General features: G+C 43.8%; 1 protein-coding gene and 1 pseudogene across 1 annotated transcript in view; both read right to left on the bottom strand.

The window, feature by feature from the left end:
- The window catches only part of CSK (C-terminal Src kinase), a 126,145-nt gene that overhangs the window by 98,193 nt on the left and 5,023 nt on the right, over positions 1–22,929 (bottom strand). The gene's annotated exons all lie outside the window — the stretch shown is intronic.
- Positions 3,504–4,996, bottom strand: LOC148540428 (uncharacterized; annotated as a pseudogene).

Raw genomic sequence — 22,929 nt, 5'->3', positions numbered from 1 at the left:
GTCGGAAGAAGCGAGCGCTCGTTCTGAATGAGGGCGGCCACTTGTTTTTTTTAGTGCGGCCTCCTGGTCGCTAGCCAAGTTGTAGGTTACCACCCACAGCTTCAGCGACCGACCAGGGTGATGGTCGCGAAGGTCAAAACCATCTCGACCATCGGGGCTTGCGACGAGACCCTAAGGTTGGTCTCGGCAACCACAAGTCCCAGGAAGCTTCCTGCTCTGATCGAGCAGGAAGCTCCCCACTGACATCACTGCTGATGTCAGTGCGGCCGCCCACGAAACGGCAGGCGTTCCGTCAGGAACGCCTCCGTCTGTGTAGCCACCCCACGCCCAACAAAACGGGGCGAGCTGTCGATCAACATCAACAGCCGCCCCTTTTGTAGTGAGCTCCGGAGCGAGAGAATTTCTCTCTCGCTCCGGGGCATGCGCACGCGCAGTGCGGCCGCTGTGCGTGCGCAGGGCCTTAACATCGTCCCGGTTGCGAGAGCTCAGCGCTTGCGACCGGGTCTGAATGAGACCCTATGTGTGCAGTGGCTCCATCAAACTTTCTCATCAATACAGAACAATCTGTCCACAGATTTCTGATTGTAAACCCAAACAAGCAGAGTTCATTGGGATATATATGTAAGCAAATATTTTATAGCTCTATCACCTTCCCATGTTCAATGAATAAAAACCTATAAAAAAAAAAAAAAAAATACAATGAAGTTGGATGCCATTGCTATCAGCACTTTAATGCTTCCATACAGTTAATGATAAATCCTACAAAGGGTCACTATTTTGATGGTTTTACAGTTTAATTAGGACTGAAATACACTAATAAATACATGCACTTGGCCTCCATATTTTAGCTCCATATATACTGTAGTTATTACGGTTACCATAAAAATACTTATTACAAAATGTAGCACTGAACGGACCTACATTGCAGCATGTCCCTGAGAATGTGTTATCAAGGATCCCAATTAGAATATCAGTTCTAACTGCATTCTAGCCATAAACACAACTAAAACCACCAAAAGACAATGGGGGGAGATGTATGAAGCTCCGAAGCGTTATCAGGGCTGATGCGTTGTGGTTTCTAGCGGTGATCGCCGGAAGGCGGAGTTAACACTCCCCCGCTCCGGCCGATGAGATGTTCATACATCTCATCGTTAGTGCTCCCTGCTTCGCCTCGGTAAAGAGGCGAAGCAGGAAGCGATAAAGTGGCACTTAACGTGCCGCTATAACACATTTTATTTTTTTATTATTTATTAACAGTTTCTTATATAGCGCAGCATATTCCGTTGCGCTTTACAATTGTAAGCATTAATAGAACAAAACTGGGTAATAACAGACAGATATATAGGTAGGAAGGCTCTGCTCGCAAGCTTACAATCCATAGGTGTACAAGCGATTGGTAAATGTGGTCGACAGTTATGTTGCAGATAGTCAAAATGTTGTGCACAAAATGCCAACGCAGTAGTAAGGTTATTTAAAGTATTTTTTATCATGTCAGCAATCTGCCGGCAACATTCTGCTGTCGACAGTTTGACTGTCGACCAGTTAACTACAACCAGTGCAAGATGCTAAGCATTCACTCGTCAGAGCAAACCACCGCCTATAGTTTTTGTGTGGCCGCCAAAAGGCTCAGTGAGAGCCATTATTATACAAGAGCAGATGCATAGACTCCGCTGAATGAAAAGATGAATTAGTTTAGCAAGATGCTTAGGGATATATTCAATATGGGGCGAAAAGTCAGAGGTCGGACTTTAAGCCCTCATCGGCGTTTTTTGCAGGGATAAAGTATCGGGCGCGTGCCCGTGTATCCCCGTATTCAATTAGGATCCGGCAAAAACGGGACCCGGCAGAAAGGTAAGTATGGAAAAGTCCTGTGAATTTTCGGGAAATTATTCTGGCACCCCTCTAAAGATGGTCTGACATGGGGGGGGGATCACTATGGGTACCCCCGATTTGGCCTGCTGAAGGTAAGTCAGGTTTTTAAATAGCCGCGGCAGGTGCATAAATGCGCCTGTGAAGAAGTAGTGGAGACTAGCATTTATCTTTATTTTTGGTAAAAATAACTATGCCCATCAAATTTTGGGTTCACGGAAATGGGTGCAAACATATTTTTAAGTCCCTAAAGTAATTTTTTTTTTAAATTCTTCAAAAATCCACCTGCCGCTACCACCAGCATTCTAGAAAAAACCTGCCGCATACTTGGAACCCCCACTGAATCAATTTCGCTAGTTTAAAACTTTGTTCCCCAATATATTATTTTTTGCCCCCAAAATGAAAGTACATTTTTTTGGGTGTCCTGAGAATTTTTTATTTTTATTTTTTTTGACACAGATTACTTTTAGAGGACACTCCCAGGGCTGCAGGCTATTTTTTTAAACCTGCACCCCTAAAATAGGATTTTGGTACTTACCGATAAATCCCTTTCTCCGATTCCACAGGGGACACTGGAGCCTCAGTACAATGGGGTATAGAAGTGGGTTAGCCGGGAGCTGGCACCTTTAATAAAAAAAACTTGAATGGTAGCTAGCTCCTCCCCCTCTATACCCCCCCCCCCCAGGTCAGTCTAAACAACTGTGCCCGAGAGGAGCTGGAAAGTAAGGAGAAGGAAACAGAGAAGCCACAACATTCATATATAAAGAAGGTTAAGAAAAAAACAAACTAACATTCCAATCAGACAACAGTAACAAACAACCGTCTGAATGTGGAAAAAGTAACAAATGCAGGTAGAGCAGCGCAGGGTGGGCGTCCAGTGTCCCCTGTGGAATCGGAGAAAGGGATTTATCGGTAAGTACCAAAATCCTATTTTCTCCTTCATCCACTGGGGGACACTGGAGCCTCAGTACAATGTCCCAGAGCTCACATCCCGGGTGGGAAAGCGCTGAGAACCCTGCAAAATTGCACGGCCAAACTCAGAAGCAGAGGCCGCAAAAGTATCAAAACGGTAGAATCTAAGAAACGTGTGCTTGCCGGACCAAGTGGCTGCTCGACAAAGCTGGTTTAAAGAAACCCCACGAGCAGCCGCCCATGAAGGACCTATCGAGTGCGTAGAATGCGCTGTAATAGAAACCGGTGGTTGCCTGGAAGCCCCCACATAAGCCTGCTTAATAGTCAGACGAATCCATCTGGAAATAGTCTGTTTTGAAGCCGGCCAACCTGGTCGGGCCAAATCAAAACAAACAAACAAAACATCCGATTTACGGAGCGAAGCAGTCCTGTCGACATAAATCCGGAGCGCTCTGACCACATCTAAGGATCTAGAAGCTGGAGAGTCATCCTTAAACACAGGGACCACAACTGGTTGATTTATATGAAAAGCAGAGAATACTTTTGGAAGAAAGGATTTGTGTGTGCGTAATTCAGCCCTATCTTCATGGAAAATGAGATAAGGAGGACGGCATGATAAGGCCCCCTGTTCAGAGACCCGCCTCGCTGAGGCGAGTGCCAGAAGGAGAACCACCTTCCAAGTTAAGTACTTCAACTCCACCCTCTGAAGCGGCTCAAAAGTTTCAGACTGGAGAAAAGCCAATACCAAATCTAAGTCCCATGGTGCTGTAGGAGACACAAAAGGAGGCTGAAGCCTGACTACTCCCTGTAGAAAAGTCTGGACATCCGGTAATAAGGCCAATTTCCTCTGGAAGAAAATGAATAACGCGGATATTTGTACCTTTAAAGGAACCCAGATGAAGGCCTGCCGTTAAGCCAGCCTGAAGGAACAGAAGTAGACGTGATACCTTAAAAACTGATGGAGGTGAATTGCGTCTTTCACACCAAGTGATATAAGCTTTCCATATGCGATAGTAATGCTGAGACGTAACCTCCTTACGAGCCCTAATCATGGTAGGAATTACACGTGACGGGATTCCCTTCTGTCTAAGAACGGCCCTTTCAGTAGCCATGCCGTCAAACGAAGCCGCCTTAAGTCTTGATAAATAAACGGCCCCTGAAGCAGGAGGTGGTCTTGAAGAGGAAGCGGCCACGGCTCGTCCACCAACAGATTCCTTATCTGCGAGTACCACGCTCTTCTGGGCCAATCCGGTGCTATGAACAGCACTCTGACATTCTCGCGTTTGATTCTCTGAAGTAAGTGAGGAATTAGCGGGAAAGGAGGGAATAAGTATACGTAGTGGAACCTCCACTGTGTTGTCAGGGCATCCGCTGCTGCTGCCTGTGGGTCCCTGGTCCGGGAACAGTAAATTGGTAATTTGTGGTTCAACCTCGATACCACGAGATCGGCCTGTGGCCGACCCCACCAGAGAGTTAGTTGGTGAAATACCTGAGGATTGAGCGACCATTCCCCTGGATGAATATCTTGCCGACTGAGATAATCGGCCTCCCAGTTTTCCACACCTGGAATGAAGATGGCAGAGATTGCCACTGCGAATTTTTCTGCCCAACGCAGGATTCTGCCTACTTCCTTCATGGCGGCTTTGCTCTTGGTGCCGCCCTGTCTGTTGATATAGGCAACCGCTGTGGCATTGTCCGACTGTACTCGGACTGCCTGACCCTGCAACAGAGGCAGCGCCAGGTGGAGAGCATAAAATATTGCTCTCAACTCTAGAATATTTATGGGTAGACCTGCCTCCCTTTGAGTCCAGTGCCCCTGAAAATGTCTTCCCCGGGTCACTGCTCCCCACCCTCTTAGGCTTGCGTCTGTGGTGAGGAGAATCCAATCCCATACTGCGAACCGTGGTCCTGCCAGCAAGTGCGAGGGATTCAACCACCAAATTAGAGATGTTCTCGTCTGGGGAGACAAGAGGACTCGCTGGTGGAGAAATAGGTGGGATCCTGACCACTGAGAAAGAAGGTCCAACTGAAAGGGGCGGGCATGAAATCGTGCATATTGAATCGCCTCGAAGGTCGCCACCATCTTTCCCAGCAGGCGGATACAGAGATGTACTGATACTCTGCGATGCCGCAAAATCAGACGCACCATGCTTTGAATGGAGGAGACCTTGTCCTGAGGCAGAAAAACCTTCTGTTCCGCCGTGTCCAATATCATGCCCAGGAACAGCAGACGTTGTGTCGGAGTCAAGGAGGATTTTTTGAAATTTAAGATCCACCCGTGTTGCAAAAGAAGGTTCTGGGTTAACTGAATGTCTATTAACAATCGAACTACTGACGGAGCCTTGATCAGTAGGTCGTCTAAATATGGAACAATGACTACCCCCTGATATCGCAGTAGAGCCATCATGACAGCCATGACCTTTGTGAACACCCTTGGTGCCGATGAAAGACCGAAAGGTAGGGCCTAAAATTGCCAATGCGAGTCTAGGACCGCAAATCGAAGAAATGCTTGATGAGGAGGCCAAATAGGGAAGTGGAGGTAGGCATCCTTTATGTCTAGGGACACAAGAAACTGGTCTTTCTCGAGTCCTGCTATAACAGAGTGAAGAGACTCCATCTTGAACCTGAAGGTTCGAAGATAAGGGTTTAAGATCCCTGAGATTGAGACTCATAGAGCCGTCCGGCTTGGGCACCACAAACAAGCTGGAATAAAAACCCTGACCTCTCTGATGGGTCGGAACTTCCACTACCACCTGGGACAACAGCAGCTTCTGTATTGCTTCTAGAGTAACCTCCCTCTTTTCTGATGCCAGTGGTAAACCGGTTCTGAAAAAACGAGAAGGTGGATCTATTCTGAAGTCCAACTTCAGACCGTGTGTAATGATGTCCCTGACCCAGGCGTCCTGGCAAGACTTGATCCACACTTCCCTGAAGTGTAAAAGATGAGCTCTCACCCTCAGATCTCCCAACTGAGAAATGAGCGAGTCATGCGGAGGGCTTTGCTGTTGTCTTGTCCTGCTGGGACCCGGATGAAGCTGATGTCGCAGTTCTACCACGGCCTCTGGACCCTCGGGAGAAAGTCGGAGCTACCCTGGAGCATCCACTAAACCTGCCGGGGGGACGAAAGGAAGGACCTGCAGAAGGTTGCCTAGGAGGGGGAGCCGCAGATGGTAGGTAAGTGGATTTCCCCCCGGTAGCCTGTGAGATCCACTTATCCAACTCCACCCCGAAAAGAAATTCTCTGGTAAAAGGAAGAGCTTCTACAGCTCTCTTGGACTCTGCATCTGCGTGCCATTGACGCAGCCAAAGGGCTCTTCTGGCTGATATAGCTAAAGCCGAAGATCTAGCCGAAAGGCCACACATGTCCTTAGAAGCTTCCCCAAGGAAAGCGGCCGATTCTGCGATCTGCTCAGCCAGCTGAATGAGATCTTCAGTCTGCAATCCTGACCTGAGACCTTCTGCAAGCTGAGTAGCCCAGGCTTCGACAGCTTTATTAACCCAACAGCTAACCAGTGCTGGACGCTGTGACACTCCTCCCACTGTATAAATGGATTTTAGCGTGTTTTCCAGCTTTCTGTCGGAGGACTCCTTTAAAGAAACAGCTCCCGGAACGGGAAGCACAGTCTTTTTAGAAAGACGGGATACTGAGGGATCTACAGCTGGGGGAGTTTCACATAATTTTCTACTATCTGGTGGAAATGGATAATAGGATAACATTTTCTTAGAGATTTGAAACCTCTTATCAGGGTGTTTCCACGCTGAGGTTAGGATATCATCCAATTCCTCCGAAGCTGGGAAAGTGACAGCCTGTCTAAATCTCTTACCAAAAATAGTCGGTTTAGAAGACACCTCTGAGTCCTCTGTGTGTAAAGCCTGGCGTACTGAAGTGATTAATGCATCTACGCCCTGTGATATAGGTTCCGCTTCATCCGGAAACTGAACCTCTTCCTGAACCTCGCCTCGTCTGTAGTAAATTATTAATAATTTTACTACAGACGATCACTATATAAAGGGACACCTGGAGCAGCACCTCCAAACCTTGATAAAGGGAATTTTGATCCCGAAACGCGTTGGTCCTGGAGGCACTAAGGATAGGTGCAGTGACACGACATGACCAGGTGATCAAGCCCTCCCGGCGAAACGCGCGTCCTGCGGTGACAGCATTCAGCTCCTGGATCTCACACACACCACACTTCAGCCAAATCACCTCTGACACAGGTATTTTCACTATCGCTCAGATGCGCTCTCTCATCTGAGTTCTTAGCAAGTGACTCCCCCTGCAATGCCCAGCGGTATCAGGGCTCAGACACAGCTACACCTCAGAAAGCAGAAGTGCCTTTCTGTTGTTTCATCTGAGGGTACGCCATTGTCACTCTCTCATTTCCAGTTTGATTGACTGGGAACAGCAGAAGAGACTTAGAGCGTTTCTCTCACCTCAGACTTTACTGTTTCTCTCCACTCATGTGACTCCCAACATTATTCCTATACACCCATGTTTTAGACCCCTTTGTTTTGAGGTCTAGCCTGGTCTTGTACCTTGTTAATTAATAGTTTTACAATTATCTGTGTTAATAATAACTATTAATATTGGGAGAATTTAACAGTGAGTGGTATCGGTGGCGATCCTACCGTTTGACTTCATATATATCAAACGCACTGCATTGATTCATTTTATGTTTGATGCTTTTTGTGTATGGTGTCTCCGTGTCCATTGCAGACTTCACCAATCAACGATAACTAGTGTCAGTAGCGATCATATTGACTGACACTGTACATATCATTCGTATAGAATTGATTCATTATTTATTATTTTTTGTCAGTCATATTTGATGTGTGTTATGTGTGGTGTTCCTGTGTCCATTGTGGACTTCAATCACAAAACAGGACTTTAGAGATCCTTTCACTTAAACATTTATTTTCGCCATCCTTTCCTGCATTATGCCTTTTAGCATGGACTAATTATAATAGACATATCTCATATATTGTATATCACCCCATGCTTTCTGTGCCTAGACTTTCCTCGCAGGAAACACAACAATTATTGTGTATGTATCACCTTGACTCAACATCTACATATATTGATCATTGTATCTATACGTAGGCCCATAAATAAGTGTGATCTAATACGGTGAAGAGATTTTGCCTTCGTAATTGATTTTCATTAAAAGTTAAGTTTTAATTAATTCCTATTTTTCTATTTCTCTTTATATATACTGTTTTAAGAGTGCGCCCAGTCAGACATATTTGTCTTTTTTCTAAGTTTTCGTTCTCCACCCAAACTTTGTCATATGTGTTTTGCACAAATTTGGGGTGCACCACCAACCCAATGTCATCCAGAATTTATTTGATGTGATAGACTATTATGTTGGTATTTTCTAATTCTATTCTATTATAACCAAACAATTTAACATTACATTACTTGTGCGGACTATCTCCCTTCTTATTTGCAGTGACACTGAGTAAGAGGTATGTGCTTTTTGTTCCTGTATATATTTTTTATACCATCGCTGTGATTGTACTGGAGCCGGCACCTGCGCTATCACAAACTTTTTTTGCACATATCTCAGAAACATCTTTGTAAGCACCTATCCTATTGCACTGTGCTGGAAAAAGAAAATAATTTTTTCAGGGGAATTGGTACCCCTTTGTTTAAAAGACTATATTGACGATTTTTAAATAGCTTCAATTTTTTTGCTGTGTTTACTTTTGAATAAAAAATCCACATATTTTACTTGAGATTTGTTTGGAGACTCTGTATGGAGAATTAAAAAGATACCTTGATAAGAACTTTCATGCACCACTAATCGTGAGTATGGGTACGCATCCATATGGAATATTATTGAAGTATGAGAGTTATGGAGATTAAAGATACCCTTATAGGTTTCTTATAACATCGTACACGTGTAAGTTATGTGCGTGTTCTTTGACATCTGGTTAAATACAAAACCTATAAGTACGTTATATTACACCTCACCCATAGAAGGGAGGTACGCCTTCTAGTGAACTTGTATGAACAGAAACTTTTATAGGGTACATATTAATACGCTAGTAATCTATGTGTTGGTTTATGTACTGAAACAAGTTATTACACTCTAAGGATATACTCATACAAATAACGTTTGGGCACCAATTTCAATATATCATTAATAATTTATGATTTATTAGAAGATACTACACATTTTTCCTCCTCATATCATTTATTTCTATATAAACGGATACATCTGGATGGATGACTTTTGAGGAAGACGACTATTAACAACGCCTGTAACAGAAGGGAGATTTTTTAAATTAGTTATCGTTCAGATCTGACAGAAAATCTGACCGTGTGTATGCACCATTAGAATTATAAACATTGGAGAAGATGGCTACAGCTTACAAAACTGCATGGTTAGACATGTAAGTGTTCTGTTTGTACATAGAAACCATGTATCTGAGTGTCAGATAAGACAAGGGCAGAGTAATGTGGACATAACCAGACTCTTTGGCATTACCAGTGTCATTGAACAGGCTGAAGGTGCCCACACACATAGCGATTTTACCCGATCTGGCTGATTCCGAAGCATTGGAACGACAGATCGTGTAAAATATGCAGAAATCGTGAGTCCCCACTCACGATCAAGATGCAATGCGCGTCCCCGCTGGTCGCACATCGCATCGTCAGATCTGCCGTGCTGTAGGGCAGATCTGACAATCTAGGATACAATACACTGTGAAAGTCTGGATGCAGGAGAGATCGTATGAAGATTGGACACCAAATTGTGTGCATATCGTGTGCAGAGTTGCCGGGGAGAGTTTCATGGGAAATCGTACATAAATCGTACACATCGGCTGATCGCGAGCAGAAAGAAAATGAAAGGTTTTGGTAGAACTAGTGTTTAGTACCTTGAGTACAAACGTAGCAGGTCCTCACAGTGATCAAGATATTGCTGCTTTGAGGACTAGTATTTTATGGAGCACACATGGACCAGACAGATAAAAATTTAGAAGATGATATGATTGAGCCTCGTGACATACAGTGACACTGACATTGCACTAATAATAATAAGCAACAGATCACTACTTCACAATTTCATCCCAAAAAAACAATAGTAATTGTATACCTCTAGTCTAGAGTTATGCAATTACTAGTGTTTCTATTGGGATGAAATTATGAAGTAGTGATCTGTTGCTTATTATTATTAGAAGTGCAATGTCAGTAGCATATGAACCCTGGACAAAGCAGGCTTGGGATTTGGGGCCTGATTAACACCCGCTCGCAAGCGGGTCGATGGCCGGGCAGTGCGCACGTATGGCATGTGTGTGAGCCCCGAAGCAATTCGCTCGCTCCGGGGCTTGCTACAAACGGGGCAGCTGTCGATGTTGATCGACAGCTCGCGACATTTTGTAGGCGGGGAGGGGGGGGGGTGGCTGGACAAATGGAGGCGTTCCTGAAGGAACGCCTGCTGTTTGTGGGTGGCCATACCGACATCACTCATGATGTCAGTAGTGAGTTTCCTGCTCTATTTGAGCAGGAAGCTCACTGGGGCTTGCGGCAGATGAGACCCTACCACAAGGGTCTTGTTGCAAGCCCGATGGTCGCCATAATCGCGACCATCACCTGGCCGCTCGCAAAAGCTGTGGGTGGTCACACACAGCTTAGCGAGTGGCCAGGAGGCCGGACCCCAAATAAAACGCCCATCAGACCTGCGAGCTGCCTCCGGCAGCGAGCGGGTCTGAATCAGGGCCTTGCTCTGTTCTCAGTAGGCTACACTACTGATCTGACCACAATGCAATACACTACACAAGTTGTGTAATTCCCAAATATACAGCCACGACAATTAACATAAAAAGGTACACAGGTGTTCTGTTGGTGATTCCTAAAGATTACAGGCTCTTTTGACCGTACAACTTTACACTGATGTTCAAAATACAAGATAATTGTCGGTAGGAGTGTGTATTTGTGAATGTACTATATCACAAACGATGGTAGAGCAGGACAGCGGATTAAGACTAACAAGGTTTACACAAGAATGAGACATTAAAATGCGTGCACCTGATGCCCGATTCCTCACCAGCATATTGGGGTCCTTGGACACGTCAGGTAAGATGCAGGAGGAGGATGAGCAGACAACCTGTTTCAGTGCAGTCACAAGTAGCTTATTTTGAATCGTGTGCACATATTGAATGACAAATAAAATAAAAGCCATCAATTTCTATTCATTAATGGTGCGTATACAAGTAGCGATCTGCCACCGATACGATATCGCTGGCAGATCGCTATGCACCTTCCCTGGTATGCTGGATGATCAATATCGATCATCCAGCACTGCACCAACTTACCGCCGACTATAGTAATCCGCGATCGATCGCAGGTCCCTATAGTAACATACTCAAAATCGAGCAAGTTGACTGGCATGCATGGCCGATATCGCTATCGTCCATACGTGGCCCCGCATCACTGGTCGAAGGTAAGTTTGTAGGGACCAATTAAAAGAACGATTTGAAAGATCACGATATTGATATCTTTCAAATCGTCCTTGTCGAAGCTGAGTAATTGGCTGAGACAAGTTCAGTTTAAAATTGAATCGCAGCGACGCCATCTTGCGACTGGCCGCAAGACGTCATCTTGGAAATGAGATCGCAAGACGCCATTTTGCGAATGGCCACGTAAGCGCCATTTTGGATAAACTCACTTTAGTACATGTGGCGATAATACTATTAGCACCATGCGATTGTATCTTCCATCATTTCTCATATACACAATAATATGCATAATAGCGCTGTTAACTAGTCGCATATTTGCGAATGCACAAGACCCCGAATGAAAACACCGTTTAGTAGCTAAATGCGCACGCATCTGTCCCCAGATAACTAGCGTCTTCATATCAAACCCCGTACACTCACACATTACATATTCACTTATAAGGTTCCATTAGCTTTAAGGTATAAGATTTAAGTTGGTTCAGTTAGTATAAATGCTGTGAAATAAGGATATTTGATAACTAAGGTTTTATACATGCTAAGAAAGCAGTGTTTGGTTTTGTACTGATGCGTACTCTGTCCACAGTATTCCGGTGATATCGGTGGGGAGATCGCATCATGCATTCTCGAGTTATGGACCGCAGAGACTTCAAGCAACAAAATGTATTAACTGTTATGATGTTGCAGGGGGCGGGAGGGCAGAGACCCCCAGTTGTTAGAGGCTGGGTGAGTCTATTTGAACCAGCCTGTTAAATGCTCCGTAACAGATGGATCCCCCGTGGGAACCAATAGCATCAGCAACAAACGTCTCTATTGCAAACGTCTATTCCTGGGGGGTATAAATATGTGTGCTCCAACACTGGGTTTGTAGTCTTCGTGCTGAATGCTGATAGACGAGGGGTTTCTTGCTGATGCCTAACACCTGGTACCGGAAGCGCTGCGTATGTATACTGTACTTGGGTCTGTATAATTCCTTTGCGCCTAAATTGTGTCTGGATCAATTGCGTGTAACTGACTGTACTTTTACTTGAATAATACTTGTGCGTTGGAACCGCAGATTCCAAGTCTTAAGTCTTAATTTACTGTATGGCTGCGTACGCAAATTATCGTCATCCTTAGAAGGTATAGGCAGGATATTAGAAGGTACAGGTAGGATATTAGAAGGAATAGGAAGGTGTGTATAGAGGTTCTGATCCAGTATTGTTATCCTTTTAAATCGCTACGTGTGTACGCACCATAACTCATGCTACATCATGGTCCTTCTCTAAATGACATCACATATGCAAACCAAACTGATTCATGGCACAGTGACATTGTGGACTAGACAAAGGACATCAAAAGAGTGCATCAACACTAGCACAAGAAAATCAGAAGAAATAACTGAGTGCTGTCTAACAGCTACAGTAATTATATTGTACAACATGTCTATCTCATACAACTTTGACTGTCATTTGAAACATTGGTATTATTTTGATGTAGGCATAGTCTAAATAATAATGCATATAAAACAAACTAGATAGTCAAGTGTCTACTTTATTGGGGGCGATTCAATTGTTTTATCACACCTCATCCCCCGTCTAAAGAGATCAGGGTGAGATATACAACGGTTTTTGGGCGCCGATGTCTTATTGCACAAGTCGCACCCAAAGAGTCATCAGGAGAGTGCAAGCAGAAATGCCGGCATCTGCAGCTATCACGCCCGAGTGGAGCAACTATTCAATTGCTCTGTCGGGTGCCTAGTAGCTAAAGCCTCCGACGCAAACATTGTAAATTCCCCATTGACTGAAGATTGATTATTCACCTTGATTAATAAGTCATCTATACAGCCCTCCACTTGCTTCACTGTGCGGATTTTGTAGCATTGTAAACGTTTTGCAAAAAAGTAAAGCACACCTGTACTCACAAAAAGCAGCATGTTTGTCTACAGGGGAAAGGAGACTACTCTTTATGCAACTTTTAAACACAGTGCTAATTTTGGATAAATGACCACACATTGGCCCTGATTCAGACCCGGTCGCTCTGACAGAGCGCTCGCTCTGAATCAGGGCCGGGCTTTTTTTTTTTTTTTTTTTAGAACGGAGTTCCTGGCAGCTCGCATAGCTGCAGCGAGCGGCCATGATGATGGTCGCGATGGTCAAGACCATTGTGACCATTGGGCTTGCGACGAGACCCTTGTGGTAGGGTCTCGCAGCCGCAAGCACCAGAGAGCTTTCGGCTCTAACAGAGTCGGAAGCTGTGATGTCAGTGGGGCCGCCCCCAAACGACAGGCGTTCTCATGGGAATGCCTCTGTTTGGGCAGCCACCCCCCCGGCCCGCCCACCAGAGGGGGCGAGCTGTCACTCAACATCGAGAGACTCGGAGCGACGGAGTGCCCGTCACTATCTGGGTCTCGAGCATGCGCACGAAGTAGCCGGCTCCGTCGTGCGAATGTGCTCTGGTCCACCATCGACCCGGTTGCGAGCGCTCAGCGCTTGCGACCGGGTCTGAATCAGGCCCATTGGCCAGCAATGTGTCTCCATGAGGATTCCCCTGTCCATGACAAATGTGATCTTTTGCAGTATTTGTGGTGGGGAAGATTTTGTCCGGGGTAGGGGAGAGAGCAGCCGATGGTCAAATGTGTGCCTACATTTAGTGTAGTCACATGATGAGCAAATAAAACCTGGCGTCACATAATACTCAGCACCACTGGGCAGCACTACAAGTACTCAGTAAGTCACACCAGAGAAGGTGCAAAAGGTGGATGAGACAGACAAGCTGTGGAAGAAGCATTGTTGTTGGGCAAAGCAAGGAGCACATTAACGCAGTGTATTTTTCTGTTTGTGCAACATTTCTACGGCATATTGCGTGTATTCAAAAATGTTACACCAATAATAGTTGCTTTACACCCTTCAGTCCCTGAGCAGGCTCCTAATGGAAGTGCCCATCAAGTAGGAAATGTAATGGATACAGCTTTCATTTACACAGTAAGAAAATAAATATGTTGCATGTCATTTACACAATCCAAGGTCACAGAATACTGAAAGTGGAGGAGAGAGCAGAAGAACATTTGTCCTTTTAGGTTTTAGAAGGAGGAAATATAGTGGATTTATTAAGGAAAAAAAGTACTCTATAATATATAACAATTCTAACTATAAAACAGATGGAGGGATTTGAATTTCCAACAGATCTGTGATTTTTAGGAATTGAGATTCATACATAATAAAAAAAAAATTCAGTATATATCTCCATACTAAAATAAATGAGTAATGAAGAATCTGGAAGAATGCAAGCTATGGATGCCGCCCACATATGCTCACATTACACATGCAAGGCTCTGCAATCTTTTAAATGCCTTGTTTGGATGCTTTCTGGACACTGGACTACAGGTATAAAGCCAGTGCATCTTATTGCGTGTCTTACAACTGCGATAATTAGTATTACCTTTTTGTTTTTTAATTAAAGAATTCAATAAGCTATACAAACGTTATGCGAACAAGGGATAAAAAAATATATATATATCAAACAGCTCTAGAACCTTCCACAAAAGCATGTGGTAATATTGTCCTAAAAAGTCCTGTACAACTGGTACACTTATATTTTTTTTTTCCACCACTAGTTTACTTATTTAACAACAACTGTTTACAAATGTGCTGTATCCTACAGCAAATTATGAAAAGTTCATTTTCTAAACCCGTATTACAAAAGATTTCATTTCTAATTGGCTGCTATGGTACACAACACACTGTGGTCTTCTTTCATATTCAGTATGACCAAATGTAACATGTTTCTTGTAGCGGACAGTATAAACAGCACCGTCATTATAACATAATGACAGCATTGAGGGACTGCAGATATTTTAATGTTGAATAAACATAATAGATCCCCAGGTGGTTGGTGCACAAGGAGACTTTCACCAAAGTTTTGCATAGTTTAAAGTTGACTTTGAAGGTGCAGAGGGGGAAGTTCGGTAGCTACATTTGTACAAAAATAAATTACCCAAATGATGTGGCCATTCCATCATATTACTAACGTAACATTTTATACAAATGACATTATAGACAGCTTTTTCCCATGGTCACACTTCTGTTAAAAATATACCTTTCCAAAAACTCACATGCACAGCACATTGTAACACACATTACATGTACAGCCACCCCAAAAACATACAATACATTAATGGACAGACATGATCACCCCCCTTGTGTCACAAGTCTCCTATCATGTTCCCCAAGTTCCCTCAATCACTCAGTTTGTGTTTCCGTGTGCGCTCTATGAGCACTGCCATTATACTCATAGCAGGTCCTTACACAGCTGCCTCACTCTCATTCCTCCACATAACAACTTCCGCCTCTGCTTAGCGGTCTGACCTACTAGCTCCAATAAGAGTCTGCTACTCCTGCCATTAATGGACAAGTCCACTTTTGGATTTTTCTTTTTTTTCTTTTTAGGAGGAACCTTTTTCCCCCCGATTCTTTCATGTGGTGGGTAAAGACAGACAAAAATGTATATGCCCTTTAAGTTCCCCAAGTCATTCACTACATGCCTATACTCCCTGTGGTCATACTGACTTCATGCCTGCACTCACTGCTCCAACTACAGTACTTACTTATTTTCCAGCCTCAATGGCAAATACCTCACTCCTGTACATAAGCAGGTTTGCAATAAACTCTAATGCATGCACTGGCTAGCAACAGGGTATGAATGAAGTGAACTGCCAGGATATGAATATGCTATGGATAGAGATACCATCTTTTATTATTTATTCATCATATTCAGGGTTGGCTCAAACCACCTCAGTTTAAACCAAATGGGGGTTTTTTTTTCTCCCAAAAAAAAAACCACACTGGATTTTTTATTATGCTGTGACTACAGGCACAACGCCGTTTCTGGTATTATTCCACATTCTTGTTGCTTGTGGTCTTTATATGAGTAAGCTAAACCAATGCAGTAAATCACACACCATAAAGATATAGGGAGGGTGAACCAGATAAGAGAGGTGCTAAATCTGCCGTGCATCATGTTAAAGCTGGGTACACACTGACAGATATATTGGGCAATAAACTGATCGGCCAATATATCTGGTGCCCATCAGCAGTGTATACTAGCGATATGTCTGAACGACGTCGTTCACCGACATATCGCGTCGGCTGTGCTGCACAGCCGATGGACAGATGTCTGCAGATATATCTGTCCATCGGTAAGTGTGTACGATCGCCCATACACATGCAGCGGCAGCCGCGGGAAGGGGGGCGGACCCACCACCTGGCCAGCAGGACCACGGCTGCCTGGAAGATGATAGTTGTACAATGTATATGAACGACCATCATTACAGATATATCTGCAGATCACTCGATCTGCAGATATATATGCTAAGACTTCTCCCCAATCAATCCCATAGGGCTGGAAGAAAAAAAACCACAGCTAACATTCTCAATCTTAAAGCGTAAACACCAACACAAAAAATAGGCAATACCTCATAGTTTAATCTCCATGGTTACCTTTGTATTTCATTTCAAAACCTTCAGTCCTATTGAGATGAGTGGTAGAAAGAAAAACTTGGCGCATACACACGGGACGATTCGCTCCATGAGCGACATTGTCCCGTGTGTCCCCGGCAGGGGTGTGCTCAGTGATTTTAACGACACTGAGCACAAACACTGAATGAAATCAAGAACGCTTTAGTTCAGTGCTGGGCTCCGTCCCTCATCCCCGAACATGTTCAACCTGACGTCAGGTTGGACAAGAGGTTTGGGCGAGGAACGATAACTACCAACTATAAACGGTAGCGCGTATTAGTAATTATCGTTCATCGTTTTGGGGCTGAAACTGAACGATATCGTTAAGTCGTCCAAAATATCGCTGCATGTTTACACACCTTTAGGGGTATATTTACTAAAGTAAGATTTTTTTATTTTTTTTTTTAAAGTGGATATGTTGCCCATAGCAACCAGATTCTAGCTATTATCTTCTAGAAGGTACTAGTTTAATGTTAAAGTAGAATCTGATTGGTTGCTGTGGGCAACATCTCCACTTCTAAAAACTCACTTTAGTAAATATACCCCTTAGTCTCTGTGGTGTCACAAGTGTCATCTTATGAATGGTGGACAAGCAAAAAAAAGCACAATTGAAAAAAGTTAACCCTAATGTATTTCCCACTATTAAACAACTTCTGACTGCTCAAGCATCTTCAGCTAGTGTAGAAAGAACTTTTTCTTCTTTCGGTTTAGTTCATTCGAAACAGACTGGGAACTGAAAAGGTCTCTAAACTAGTGTTTTTATTCGAAATGCTTAATGCCAGTGACATTTACTTAACTCCTTTTTTGTGTTTGTGTGTGTTTCTCTGAAAAGTGCTTTTGCATGTTCTGATTATGTTTAGTCTAAAATTGGTTTTATGGAAAGCTGTCAAATAAATCGTATCAAACCCTAATAACTTTGGATTGTCAAAATTAGCAAGCATTAAAATGTGATGGATCGAGGTTTGTAATACATAGCAATGTTTCACAGTATTAATATAACAAGCAGGATTCATTTTTTTTCCATTTGCAACATTAATGCAAAAGAAACTGGTTTAAACCAAAAAAAAACATTTTTTTGTTGGGTTTTTTTTTAAACTTATTTTTCAACCCTGATCGTATTAGAGCTGGGAACAACCAGGTCACATCTGCTAGTCTTCCCTTTCTCTATCAAATATGAAAAACAGACATTCATTAAATGAATTTTATTGTACTTTGCGGCTTTTCAGCTCATGTTTATTATTCTCATGCCTTGGATCAAGATCTTCTATTGTCTATTCACTGGACATATCTTTTCTCTTTCTGTAATAATACATGTATTCATTGTATTTTCACAATGCAAAGTGCTTGTAAACATACAGTTCTTGTCATTATTTAGTTGTATGTATGGGATGTAGTCGGCATCCTGACAGTCAAGTTGCCGACGGTCTCAATATCGACAGCAGCATTCTGACTGTTAAGGTGCATATCCACTACACAATTAAGGAACGATTACGACATCATTATCATTCATTATATTGTGCAGTGGATATTGAGCCCACACTGAACGATATATCGTTCAGTGTGGGCAACCTCCCTCATCCCCGAACCTGTACAACCTGACAATATCATCAGGTTGGACAGCAGGTTCTGGCGATGAACGCTGGTCATTGACGGCATACACACTGCAAGATATTGTGGACGATGAACGATAACGATGTCGTTATCATTCATTTATATCGTGTAGTGGATATGCACCTTAAGAATCACGACAGATTGGTAAGGAGGTAAGTATTAGAGTCAGGAGGAGACTTAGGGTTAGGCACTAAGGGTAGGTTTAGCGTTAGGGTGCGGGACGGGAGGGTTAGGGTTACAATACTTAAATAAATCTGCTGTGATTCTGACTGTCAGGATGCCACTGTCTGTATTCTGACCGTCTGTATCACGTACCCAGCCCGTATATATCAAGCATCGAACTACATTTGTCTATTTAGTGTGACACTTGAAATTCTTCAAAGCATCAATTCTTTAATTAGTGTTCTCCCCCGAATTTTTTTTTATAAAGCTGGGTGTCATTCTTAGCTAGCCAGGGGGGTTCAATGCAAATGAAAATTGCAATCACCTAGCAGCAAAGATCACAGTTAAGACCAAAATATAGCATCATACACCACCACTGCCCTGAAAAATAGCCAGCAAATACTAGGGTGATTTTAACATTTGTTTCTCTATGGGGGGGAATTCAATTATACCCCTTTGACACTGCCATAAAATAACCCCGGTTGCTGTGCAGTGTGAAAAGGGGCCAGTTGAAATAACCCAGGTCGAGCAACCCGGCATTTCAACTCGGGTAGCAAGCAGGGTGTAACATGAGTTCAACCTGGCTCACAGTGCGGTGTGAACGGGTAACCCGGGTCGAGGCGATCCGGGTCCCGTTCACTGTATAGGGAGACCTGGTCGCTTGGAGATGATCTCATCTCGAAGCACTGGCTCAGCAGCGACGGCGTTGACGTTATCGAACAGGCACAAATGCCGGGTCGGGCCACCAGTCTGAAAGGGGTCTTAGGCGGGTCGCACCCGGGATCAACACATGCACAAATCCCGGGTGAGACCTGCCATTAGCGATGTGAAAGGGGTATTAGTTGCGAGTTTGCAAAAATAAATAACTTGCACACTTTGCCTTCATGCGCACATCTGGGATACGCACAACTCAATTAGAAATGCAAACTCGCACTACTCACAGTGGGAGTGTGCGAATTTTGTTAAAAAGCGAACAAGGAAAATAGTATGAAAAAGCGGGAAGACCTTCCTGGACCCCCAAAAAAGTGAAATCTTCATTAGCAGAATTATATAGAAGACTAAGTAGGAGGTGTCAAAATGCTGATTTGTGCATTTAAAAATATAAATAAAAAAAATGTAAAAAGCTGTAGAACTTCGTTTAATTACGACATTAAACGGAAAATGCAAAAAAATATATAAAAATAAAAGATGCTTTTGGGGTAATTTGAAACGACTTTAAAAATGAATAAAAAATAAATAATTATTAAACAATTGTTTTTCCTTGAAATAAATACTTTTCATAAAATTTGGGGTGCATTATTTAGCTAAAAAAAAAAAACAACAACTTATTTTGGGATAATTAAGCTAACTGAAAAATACCAAATACCTAGTCATTAGGGGGTTTCTGAAGCGAGTCCAGACATTTTTACCTTAGAGTAAGGATTTTCTCTATCTTTTCACCTGCTCAGGGGGGTGTGATCAAAAAGAGGAAAATTTAGAAAAGAAATGAGAGTTTAGAATTGAAATGCAAATTTAGTTCGCAATGTGAATTTGCCTCGTAGGACCAAATTCGCACCTAATTGACTTCCCCTCTATGTGCTATATATACTAGGACATATTTGAAAGCAAGAGGTAACAATGTATTTTTTCCTGGCAAAAGATGTTATAAATAAATACACAAGATGGTGGAAATGTGTAATATATAGCCTGCAAATCTCATTAGCTTGTTCCTGTTTGTAGTTCAGATTCTGCCAAGTTCACAAAATAAGGCAATTTATTTTTACTTCCTCTTACAAACTCTTCTGTCCTTTACAATTGCTTATTCATTTATTTCCCGGTAAAACTAACGTGTGGAACAAGTAAAATGTGCAGAAGGAGTAGAACATTGTGTCATTAACTTCACAAGGTGTTTGAGCAGACTTATTTGGTACTCTGGGCCTGATTCAGAGTGAGCTGTCACTCAACATCGACAGCTCGCCCCCTTTGGTGCGAGACCCGGAGCAACGGATTGCCCGTCGATAGCCGGGTCTCGCGCATGCGCACGACGGAGCTGCCTCCGTCGTGCGCTGTGGGCCACCATCGACCCGGTTGCGACTGCTCGGCGCTTGCGACCGGGTCTGAATCAGGCCCTCTGTCAGGCAGAAAGCATTCACATTTGAAAATGTGGCAGCTACTATGGTTTACAGTCATTTAATAAATAATACCATTATTCGCATCTCCATGAACAATCCACCTTCAATAATGTTCCTGTCATCCAAAGTACAGTTAAGTAAAATATTCTGTCTCATGCTCTTCCCTCATTAAAGAAACAATCTCAGATTTATGTTTTAGAATCATTGAAAAAAAAAAAAAATCCATATTATATATTTTATTATATACAGAGATAGCCTTGTTTTGTTGCATATATGTGGGCTGTGAAATGGATTGTAATTTGATATATTCAAATGTTAAATTACATTAAAAAGAATAGTGCGCAAACCAGACAAATTGACCTAAATATGGAAGAATGTTTTTGCTTGACTTTCAATTACCACGCATCTTGGCATCTATTAAAGTAAACATTTTGGACATAAAAATCTATCTATATTCTGTAGATTTCAAAATAAGTATTTTTTTTTTCAATAACGTGTGTTTTAAGAACTAGATTTGAAGTAGTTGGTTTAATACTAATAGCTGGGTACACACTTACCCGAGCCAGTGGCAGACTGTCCGGTTAGGCAAGCTAACGTTCCCGCTAGGATGTTTTAGTGGGGCGCCGCGCCCTGCCAGATTTCAAAAAGGCAGAATTCACCCTTCCTTCTGGCAGCGCCCCGCTAAAACATTCTGAGTGCTGTCCCCACCCACGGGGTGGGAAAAATAGCAGTGCAGCGATCACCACTGGTGATTTGATGCATCTATTCACAGAAATGGGGTAGAGCTTTCTGGGGGCAGCCCGGCAAGCCTCCAAGAGTGATGGAAAGGGGACGCGTCTTAAGGACATGCCCCTTTTCTCGTGGACACACCCCTTTCAGTTGCGCATGCCTTCGGGGCACGTGCTTCAGTGCCCTTTCTAGGTCCGGTGCAAGACCTAAAGTGAACACTAGTAAGCTACACACACTTACCAATTGGCCGCTCAATATGTTTGGCATTTAAATATGCATGCCCAGTTGCAATGTCAGTGTCGGCAGCCAGTGTACGGGCGGTCAGCGGGTCACTCATACACAGCCAGACGTACAGATATATCTAGTGATCCTGCTAGACTGGCAGCAGGGCAGGGCCACTGAGGTCTGTGCTGGAATTTACTGCGTGTTCGTGTACCCTAAAAAAGGCATGGCCTACCAAGGGAGAGCGCGTGTCCTCGTGACATCTCCAATTAGTCACTCTTAGGAGCGTGCCCAGCACTTACGGAGGTGCTGGGCTTCCCCCAAGCTCTACCCTCACTGTGAATAAATGCTGTGCGCATGCCATCTATACACCCGGCGGCTCACAGAAACCGCAGTTTTTCCCACCCACGGGACACCATGGCCTGCGTGTGGGGACGGCACAGAGCAGGAAGCTTTAGCGGGGCCTGCTAAAAGGGAAAGGCGCATTTTGCCCCTTTAACTCAGGCAAGGCGCAGTGCCCTGCTAAAAGGTGGGAATTCAATTAAATGTGATGTTGAATAGCGCAGTGAATGAATGCCCAAAGCTATTGAACTGTCCACCCCGGCATTTAAGGCGGGGGATGCAGTTTACCACACCTAGGATCTCATTCAGACCCACTCGCAAGATGCGGCTGCTCGCTGGCAAAAAGGGGCCGGATATTTAAATGAAGTGCTCGTACTGTGTCGCGTAAGGACGCCCTCTATGTCTTAGAGAGCAACGACAATGTGCGCTCGCTAGTGTATAAAGACGTCCCCTTTCCACTCGCAACACACGTCATCTCTGGGCATTGAAGAATTAATCGGTAACATCGAGAGTCATCGAAGCAGCTCGCAACACTTGAGGTTGACTTTCCCCGCCACAAGCACAGCGATCAATGTGGGCTGAAATACATGCAGGTGACGTATACAATGACGCTACTTTGCTAATTATGCACACCCTTAGAACGGCGTTTTGGCGGCCTGACATGCCTGCGTTCGCACCACCACTCCCCCATTTACAAGCACCTTCCCCTGTTACCACCCACAAACGGCACAATGTCACTCAAAGCAGCGACCTGATAGTGGCTTATGAGCAACCAAAATCAGATCGCAAAGACTGGCTTGCGCACGCGCACTGCGAATTATACGCATACGCAGATGGGCGATAATCGTTCACAGCGAGCGAGAGCACCTTAGCGACCGGGTCTGAATCAGGTCCCTAATGTCAGGGGTTCAGCCGAAGTAAACTGCATTTTCCAACCTAAGTGCAGGCGCGATGCTGTTAGTGCACACGGTAAGCATGCAACTAGCATTGCAGCATTCATTTATTTCGGATTTCGC

This window comes from Taudactylus pleione, unplaced genomic scaffold, assembly GCF_031769625.1.
Source record: "Taudactylus pleione unplaced genomic scaffold, aTauple2 ptg000019l, whole genome shotgun sequence".
NCBI lineage: Eukaryota > Metazoa > Chordata > Amphibia > Anura > Myobatrachidae > Taudactylus > Taudactylus pleione.
Note: the sequence above shows the minus strand (reverse complement) of the source record. Positions and strands in the feature narration are given on the sequence as shown.